Source organism: Ailuropoda melanoleuca, unplaced genomic scaffold (genome assembly GCF_002007445.2).
Source record: "Ailuropoda melanoleuca isolate Jingjing unplaced genomic scaffold, ASM200744v2 unplaced-scaffold9277, whole genome shotgun sequence".
In the NCBI taxonomy this organism is placed as follows: domain Eukaryota; kingdom Metazoa; phylum Chordata; class Mammalia; order Carnivora; family Ursidae; genus Ailuropoda; species Ailuropoda melanoleuca.
Genome location: NW_023254744.1, coordinates 1 through 9,669, shown reverse-complemented (window position 1 = coordinate 9,669; position 9,669 = coordinate 1). Strand labels below are relative to the sequence as shown.

Genomic DNA, 9,669 nt, shown 5'->3' with positions numbered 1-9,669 from the left:
TCTCTCATGCTTCATTCCCCCTTCATTACCCCCCCTTTCTTTATCCCTTTCTTCTCTTACCGATCTTCCTAGTTCCTATGTTCCATAGATGAGAGGAACCATATGATAATTGTCTTTCTCTGCTTGACTTATTTCACTTAGCATTATCTCCTCCAATGCCGTCCATGTTGCAGCAAATGTTGAGAAATCATTCTTTTTGATAACTGAGTAATATTCCATTGTATATATGGACCACAGCTTCTTAATCCAGTCATCTGTTGAAGGGCATCTCGGCTCCTTCCATGATTTGGCTATTGTGGACAATGCAGCTATGAACATTGGGGTGCATATGGCCCTTCTCTTTACTACGTCTGTATCTTTGGGGTAAACACCCAGTAGTGCAATGGCTGGGTCATAGGGTAGTTCAATTTTTAACTTTTTAAGGGACCTCCACACTGTTTTACAGAGTGGCTGTACCAACTTGCATTCCCACCAACAATGTAGGACGGATGCCCTTTCTCCACATCCTCTCCAGCAATTGTTGTTTCTTGCCTTGTCAATTCTTGCCATTCTAACTGGCATAAGGTGANCAATGCAGCTATGAACATTGGGGTGCATATGGCCCTTCTCTTTACTACGTCTGTATCTTTGGGGTAAACACCCAGTAGTGCAATGGCTGGGTCATAGGGTAGTTCAATTTTTAACTTTTTAAGGGACCTCCACACTGTTTTCCAGAGTGGCTGTACCAACTTGCATTCCCACCAACAATGTAGGAGGGATCCCCTTTCTCCACATCCTCTCCAACAATTGTTGTTTCTTGCCTTGTCTATCTTTGCCATTCTAACTGGCGTAAGGTGGTATCTCAGTGTGGTTTTGATTTGAATTTCCCTGATGGCTAATGATTTTGAACATTTTTTCATGTGTCTGTTAGCCATTTGTATGTCTTCTTTGGACAAGTGTCTGTTCATATCTTCTGCCCATTTTATGATTTGTTTATTTGTTTCTCGCGAATTGAGTTTGAGAAGTTCTTTGTAGATCTTGGATACCAGTCTTTAATCTGTGGTGTCCTTTGCAAATATATTCTCCCATTCCGTGGGCTGTCTCTTAGTTTTTTTGACTGTTTCCTTGGCTGTGCAGAAGCTCTTTATCCTGATAAAGTCCCATAAGTTCATTTTATCTTTTATTTCTCTTGCCTTTGGCGATGTGTCGTGAAAAAGGTTGCTCTGGCCGATGTCATAGAAGTTGTTGCCTATGTTCTCCTCTAGNTCGCGTTCTAAGTCTGTTGTCTCGCGGGTGCCGTCCGCGAGTCCGCCTGCTCCCCCGTGCAGGTGGCCCGCCAACCGCCAGCCGTCCCGCGTGCGCTCCCGGAGCTCCCTTCTCAGCCTGCTGTCTCAAGCGTGCGGGTCCGCGGTCTGTCCGCTCCCCCTTGTAGGTGGCTACCGCTTCCCGGCGCCCTGACACGGCGGCTCCCTCCCCCTTCTGTTTAGCTTCCGATATCTGTGCGCGGTTTCACGGCTCCCCGCTTCGTACCTCGATACTCAGCGCTGGAGATGTTCATTTGTAGAGATCCAGATGTATCTTCCTGCGTCTCAGGCTGATTCCGTGGATATTCCTGCTGGTCTGGTACCTATCCAGCTGAACTCAGGGGACCGGCTGAAAAAGGGGTCCCCTACTCCTCCGCCATCTTAACCTCCTCCCTCATCTCTGCTCTACTTTTGATCAACTGCTTTCTCGTGTGTGGGTTAGAACTGTTCTTCTCTTGCTGTTCCAGCTTCTTGATGGGAGAATATAAAAACTGCATTTTAGATTTTTCTATTCATTTGACTGAGGCATCGATAGCTATGTATTTACCCCTTAGGAATGCCATTGCAGTGTCCCATAGGTTTTGGACCGTTGTGTTTTCATTCTCATTGGTCTCCATAAATTGTTTAAATTGATTTTTGATTTAATGGTTTATCCAATCATTATCGAGCAGGATGGTTCTTAGTTTCAAAGTGTTTGAGTTTATTCCAAATTTTTCCATGTGATTGAGCTCCAATTATAAAGCAATGTGGTCTGAGAATATGCAGGGAATAATTTCAGTGTTTTGGTATCGGTTAATACCTGTTTTGTGACCCAGATCATCATCTATTCTGGAGAATGTTCCATGTGTATTAGAATAGAATGAGTATTCTGTTGTTCTGGTGTGTAGTGTTCTATATATATCTATGAGGTCCACCTGGTCTAGTATGGCATTCAAAGCCCTTGTTTCTTTGTTGATTTTATGCTTAGGTGATCTATCTATTGCTGATAGTGCAGTGTTGAGGTCTCCTACTATTAATGTATTTTTATCTATATGTCTCTTTATTCTAGTTATGAGTTGGCCTGTGTATCTTGCTGCTCCCCTGTTGGGGCATAGATACTTATAATTGTCATATCCACTTGTTGGATACATACTTTAAGAATAATATAGTGTCCTTCTTCATCTCTAACTACAGTCTTATTTTAAAATCCATTCTGTCTGATATGAGAATTGCTACCCCCGCTTTCTTTTGAGGTCCATTGTCATGAAGGATGATTTCCCTTCCCTTCACTTTCAGTCTGGATGTATCTTTAAGTTCAAAATGAGTCTCTTGTAGACAGCAAATGGATGGGTCATGTCTTTTTATCCAATCTGCAACCCTGTGGCATTCTATTGGAACATTTAGGCCATTTACACTGAGACTGATTATTGAGAGAGATGATTTTAAAGATGCCACGTTGCCTGTGAAGTCTTTGTTTCTATAGGTTGTGACTTTTTGTTCTGCCTTTCTCTTGGGGCTTTTTTACTTTTATAGAAACCCCCATAATATCTCCTGTAGGGCTGGTTTCGTGGTTATGAAATTGGTCGGGGACTGGTGATTCCAGAAGGTCCTTATCTCTCAATCAATTCTAATAGACAGCCTTCCTGTATAAAGGATCCTTGGCTGCATGTTTCTCTTTCAAAGAGCTTTAAATACGCCCCCCACCCAAACCTTTCTCCCATTCCAGGTCCTTGGAGATAGGGATGATGAAGTTCTGATTATTTGCTTTGGGACGTGAGAAATTACTTTGCCCTGGCCACTTTCAATACGGTATCCTTCGATCTAATATTTGCGAATTGCACTATGACATGATGTGGCATAGGTTTGTCGTGGTTGAGGTTGGAAGGGGTCCTCTCTGACTGTTGGACATGAATGCTTGTTTCCTTTGCTAGATTAGGGAAGTTTTCAGCTACAATTTGTTCAAATATCTCTTCTAGACCCTGATTTTCTCCACCCCCTCAGGGATGCAGATGCTTCTGACATTGGAACGTTTCATTGAGGCAGTAATCTCCCGTAACCTACATTACTGAGTTTGGATATTTTTGAGCCAAATTTCTGTTTTAGCTTCCCCTTCTACCATCTTATCCTCCAGTTCACTAATTCATTCTAGTGCCTCATTTCCCTTGGTCATCAGAGCATCTAGCTTTGACTGCATTTGATTCATAGCATTTTAATTTCTGCCAGATTCACTCTCATTTCTGCCCGTAGATTCTCTATTCTTGTTAATATTTTCATTAATATTTTTTTCAAGTCTACACATCATCTTGAACATTTTTACTTTGAATTCCATTTCTGATAATTCCGTTATATCCATATCCATCTGTTCTGAGGCAGAAGCCACAGACTCACTGTCTTTCCTTCACTGAGGGGGGTTTCTCCCTCTCGTCATTCTGATGAGGAAAGGTTCCAGGGTTTTCCAGAGCCCAAATTATTGACAAGAACCCATGCAGTGTGCACTTGTTTTTTAGGGACTTTAGGGATGTGGGCTTCTTGATTTTTCAGCCTGCCTTCTGGGGGAGAGGTGTGCCATGCCAATACTCAGGCAACCCTGTTTGGGTAGTCTCCGTGTCTCCTGTGAGGGGTGATGGGCATCGGCACACTGTGAGCTGGTATTTCCAGGCTTTTGTTCTATGGCAGCTTTCCCTGGTGGTTTGCTCTGCCTCTTCTGAGAGTCAGAACAGCAGTGGCTGAATCCCAGCCTCTGTCTCAGAGAGATCGCAGTCCGCTCTCCACTGAGCTCTTCTGGCCACTTTAACTCTGTTTCTGTTGGTGCTGCTAAACCCTACAGTGTCCCGGCCTGTGTACCCCACAGGCCGCGTCCCAACCCTCACTTCCAGGGCCGGCGCGTCTCTGTCCTTTGTGTTTCTTTCTTTTTTTTTTTAAGATTTTATTTATTTATTTATTTGACAGAGATAGAGACAGCCAGCGAGAGAGGGAACACAAGCAGGGGGAGTGGGAGAGGAAGAAGCAGGCTCATAGCCGAGGAGCCTGAAGTGGGGCTCGATCCCATAACGCTGGGATCACGCCCTGAGCCGAAGGCAGAGGCTTAACCGCTGTGCCACCCAGGCGCCCCTGTCCTTTGTGTTTCTCACACTATCAGCCAGCAGTCGCCAGCCGCTCCCGTGTGCTCCGGGGCTCCATTTCAGTGTGGTTTGCATGCACTCCAGAGCTCCAGTTTTCAGTCTTGTCGTGTGGGTTCCCAAGCTCACATCTCAGTCTGCTCTCTCGCAGGAGCTGGTCCTCGCATCAGCCTGCTCCCCAGTGCCTGAATGGGGCAGCTCCCTCCCCCTTCTGTTTACCTTCCAATATTTGTGCGTGGATTCATGGCTCCCCGCTTTGTACCTCAATACTCAGCGCTGGAGACGTTCTTTTGTAGAGACCCAGATGTATCTTCCTGCATCTCAGTTTGATTCCATTGGTGTTCTGGGAGCTCTGGTAACTATCCAGCTCGACTCAGGGGACCAGCTGAAAAAGGGGACCCCTACTCTTCCACCATCTTAACTCATAGTATTGGTCACTATTAGTGAAAGACAGAAAACCAATTCATTACCTTCAAAACTATTAAATAAAGGGAAAGAATCAAATATTCATCCTTCCTTGCTTACAGGAAATGAACCTCTGAGCAAGGAAATGCCAGAAGAGGGAAAATGTCTCTTTATAAAAGCATTTCAAGGGGTGCCTGGATGGTCCAGTTGGATAATTGTCTGCCTTCGGCTCAGGTCATGATCCTGGGGTCCTGGAATAAAGACGTGCATCAAACCTGCATCGGGCTCCCTGATCAGTTAGGGGTCTGCATCTCCCTTGTCCTCTACCCCTCTTCTCTCCCCACTCGTGCTTGCTCTCTCTCAAATAAATAAAATCTTAAAAAAATACCAATGACAATTTTCAATGAACTGGAACAAACCACCCTTAAATTAGTGTGGAACCAGAAAAGGCCCTGAATGTTTAAGGAATTATTGAAAAAGAAAAACCAAGCCTGGGCATCATGTTGCCAGATTTCAAGCTATACTACAAAGCTGTGATCACAAAGATAGCATGGTATTGGCATAGAAACAGACACATAGACCAATGGAACAGAATAGACAACCCAGAAATAAACCTTTGACTCTTTGGGCAACTAATCTTTGACAAAGCAGGAAAAACATCTAGTGGAAAAAAGTCTCTTCAATAAATGGTGCTGGGAAAATTGGAGAGCTACATGCAAAAGAATGAAACTTGACCACTCTCTCACACCATACACAAAGATAAACTCCAAATGGATGAAAGACCTCGATGTGAGACAGGAATCCATCAAAATCCTAGAGGAGAACGTAAGCAGCAACGTCTACGACATCGGCCACAGCAACTTTTTTCATGACACATCTCCAAATGCAAGAGAAACAAAAGATAAAATGAACTTGTGGGACTTCATCAAGATCAAAATCTCCTGCACAGACAAGGAAAACAGTCAAAAAAAAAAAAAAACTCAGATGCAGTCCACGGAATGGGAGAAGATATTTGCAAATGACACTACAGATAAAAGACTACTATCCAAGATCTACAAAGAACTTCTCAATCTCAATACACATGAAACAAATAATCAAATCAAAAAATCGACAGAAGATAGACACTTTTCCAATGAAAACATACAAATGGCTAACAAACACATGAAAAAATGGTCAAAATCATTAGCCATCATGGAAATTCAAATCAAAACCATATTGAGATATCACCTTACGCCAGTTAGAATGGCAAAAATTGACACGACATGAAATAACAAATGTTGGAGAGGATGAGGAGAAAGGTGATCCCTCTTACACTGTTGGTGGAAATGCAAGTTGGTACAGCCACTTCGGAAAACAGTGTGGAAGTCCCCCAAAATGTTAACAATAGATCTACCCTATGACTCAGCAATTGCACTACTGGGTATTTACCGCAAAGATACAGATGTAGTAAAAAGAAGGGCTATATGCACCCTAATGTTCATAGAAGCATTGTCCACTGTAGCCCAACTGTGGAAGGAGCCGAGATGTCCTTCAACAAATAAATGGACAGGGAAGATGTGGTCTATATATACAATGGAATATTAATCCGCCATCAGAAATGACGATTACCCAACATTTGCAGCAACATGGATGGGACTGGAGGAGATTATGCTAAATGAAATATGTCAAGGAGAGAAAGGCAATTATCATATGGTTTCACTTATTTGTCGAACATAGTGAATTGCATGGAGAACGTTAGGAGAAGGAAGGGAAAAAATGAAGGGAAGAAACAGGGGGAGACGAACCATGAGATACTATGGACTCCGGGAAACAAACTAAGAGTTTTAGATAGAACGGGGTGGCGGGATGAGGTAGTCAGTTCATGGGTGTTGAGGAGGGCATGTACTTCATGGAGGACTGATTGTTATATGCAAACAATGAATCATGGAACACTACATCGAAAACTAATGATGTACTTTATGCTGTCTAACATTACACATCATCATCATCATCATCATCATCATCATCATTATTAAAGACCCCATTTGGAAAGGCAGCTGCAGGGTAGCCTTCCAGGACAGTTACAAGACATACCAGTGTGTGTTACTTTGATGAAGAGAAAGGCTGCGCACAAGAAACATAGGAGGAAGCCCACTTCCCAGCCTCAGCAGAAAGTTGTGGGCTGCAGAATTCGACATGGATAGAAAGAAGGCGATGAACCTTTAGCACAGTAGAAGGGAAACATTCTGGATTCCTCTTCGAATCTTAACAAATATGATGGATTTGACTGTGTTTATGGATTGGAACTTCACAGAGATAAGAGAGTGTCATCACTTGAAGTCCTTCCTAATAGAGTTGCATCATCTAGGATCAGTGATACACACTTAACAGAAATTATGACTGGCAAAGCAGTAGAACATATACTTGAGACAGATGAAGGTTCCAAAAATGAATGGAAGGGGATTGTCTTAGCTCAGGCACCTGTCATGAACACATTGTTTTACATTACCTATGAGAAATATTCAGTATTCTATATGAATCAGATCTTAGATGATTATAAAGATAGTGACCTACACATCCTTCCAGATTCCAATGATTCTTCTCCTGCACAGAGGGAACCAGGAGAAGCTGTAGATAACCTAGTAGGCAAACAGGAGGAATACGCCAAAGATGATGGCTGTAAGAGAACTGGCATGGTCATTCATCAAGTAGAAACCAAACTCTGTGTACTTCAATGATTTGATGATGACTTCCATATCTATGTCTATGATTTGGTAAAAACATCTTAGAAATCATCTTGAAATTTGCCAAACATGTGAGAATATTTGTAAAATCTATACACACAAAAGGTCTTGATTGCTTTCTAATTTGTAAGAATAGTCTTCTCCCTTTTTGCTTGCCTTTGCCTAGTGAAAGAAAGAAAAAAAGAAAAGAAAGGAAAGGAAAGGAATGAAAGAAAAGAAAAAAAAGAAAAGGGGGGTGAAGGGAGGAAGGAAGAAACTTCCACCATCTCATTTTTGGAAGAAACCTCTTCCCCTTCTCTCCAAACTTTTAACTACTTCTCCACAGGAGAATAATTTATCTAATTATTCTGACATCCAGTGGTCTTTATTTTCACCTTGGGTGGTGGTAATAGGTTAAAGGCAGCTGAACACCTCTTGCCTCATTCTTTTGGGCAGTTGAACTCTCTGCGCTCATTGAAATGTGAAGCTTCCTGAGATATTCAGTGTGACTATCTGGGTGAGTGTCTTTGTAACCTCAACTATCTTCGCAGGTGACTTCAAAAGTCTAATTTCAGGGGGAGTAGGAAGTCCATTTTAGTCTCCTTTCCAAGTTGGATTAAAGTAAGGCTAACATTTTGCTCCCTTTCTGATATTTTCACCTATTGTTCAACATGGTTCAAAACCAAGAGGGTAATTACTTTGCATTTTCGTACATAAGCATAGGCTGAGAAACCTAACAAAATTGATAGGAAGGCAAGTATTTGGAAGTAAAACCCCATGTGGACAATACGGATTTATTTCTTATGCCAAGAGATAATCTGGAAAATTTTAAATTTGGTATTAGATTTGATTCTTAGGGGACTTCCAAGACCCAGAATATGAAATGGGCAAGGCACTTGCTAAAAATAAGAAAGGCTGAAAATAGGCTTTACTTTCTTATGACAACCAGTGGGTTCATCTTTTATGGTACCTTAGCATAGGTTAGAATCAGTGTTTGGTGATCAATATGCTATTGATGTTTTAAGTGCTGGCATTGGTAGATAGAAATATAATAGTTGAGTTCTAGTAGAAATAGCATCATTTCCCTTTTAACAAGAAGACCAGAGCAAAACTAGTTTAAACTTGCCACACTCGAAGAATTTGGGAAGATGGCGGAGGAGTAGGGGACCCCTTTTTCAGCCGGTCCCCTGAGTTGAGCTGGATAGGTACCAGACCAGCAGGAATATCCACGGAATCAGCCTGAGACGCAGGAAGATACATCTGGATCTCTACAAATGAACATCTCCAGCGCTGAGTATCGAGGTACGAAGCGGGGAGCCGTGAAACCGCGCACAGATATCGGAAGCTAAACAGAAGGGGGAGGGAGCCGCCATGTCAGGGCGCCGGGAAGCGGTAGCCACCTACAAGGGGGAGCGGACAGACTGCGGACCCGCACGCTTGAGACAGCCGACTGAGAATGGGAGCTCCGGGAGCGCAAGCGGGATGGCTGGCGGTTGGCGGGCCACCTGCACGGGGGAGCAGGCAGACTTGCAGTCAGCACCTGCGAGACACCAGACTGAGACGGGGAGCTCCGGGAGCCCGCGCGGGGCGGGTGGCGACGGGCGACTGGCGGTTGGCGGGGTTGGAAACACAAAGGACAGAGATGCGCCGGCCCTGGAAGTGAGGGCTGGTATGCCAGGTGTGGGGTGCACAGCCCGGGATGCTGCAGGGTTGAGCAGCACCAACAGAAACAGAGTTAAAGTGGCCAGAACATCAGTGGAGAACGATCCGCGATCCCTCTGTTCTGAGACAGAGGCTGAATTTCAGCCGCTGCTGCTCTCTCAGAAGAGGCATAGCAAACCGCCAGGGAAAGCCGCCAGAGAACAAAAGCCCGGAAATACCGGCTCACAGGGTGCCCATCCCCATCCCCCCTCGCAAGGGACACAGAGACTCTACCCAAACAGGGTTTTCTGAGTACCGGCAGGCAGGCCCCTCCCCCAGAAGGCAGGCTGAAAAATCAAGAAGCCCACAACCCGGAGCGCCTGAGTGGCGCAGTCACCAAGCACCTGTCTTCGGATTAGGGTGTGATCACAACGTTCCGGAAAGGACTTCCTCATCAGGCTTCTCCACCGGGACCCTGCTTCTTCCTCTCCCACTCCCCTGCTTGGGTTCCCTTTCTTGCTGACTGTCTGTCTCTCTCTC

The 9,669-nt window shown here is 44.2% G+C and overlaps 1 pseudogene; it reads left to right on the top strand.

Annotated features, from left to right (window-relative positions):
* Positions 1 to 6,803: 6,803 nt before the first annotated feature.
* LOC100481551 lies at positions 6,804 to 7,554 on the top strand (annotated as a pseudogene).
* Positions 7,555 to 9,669: the final 2,115 nt, after the last annotated feature.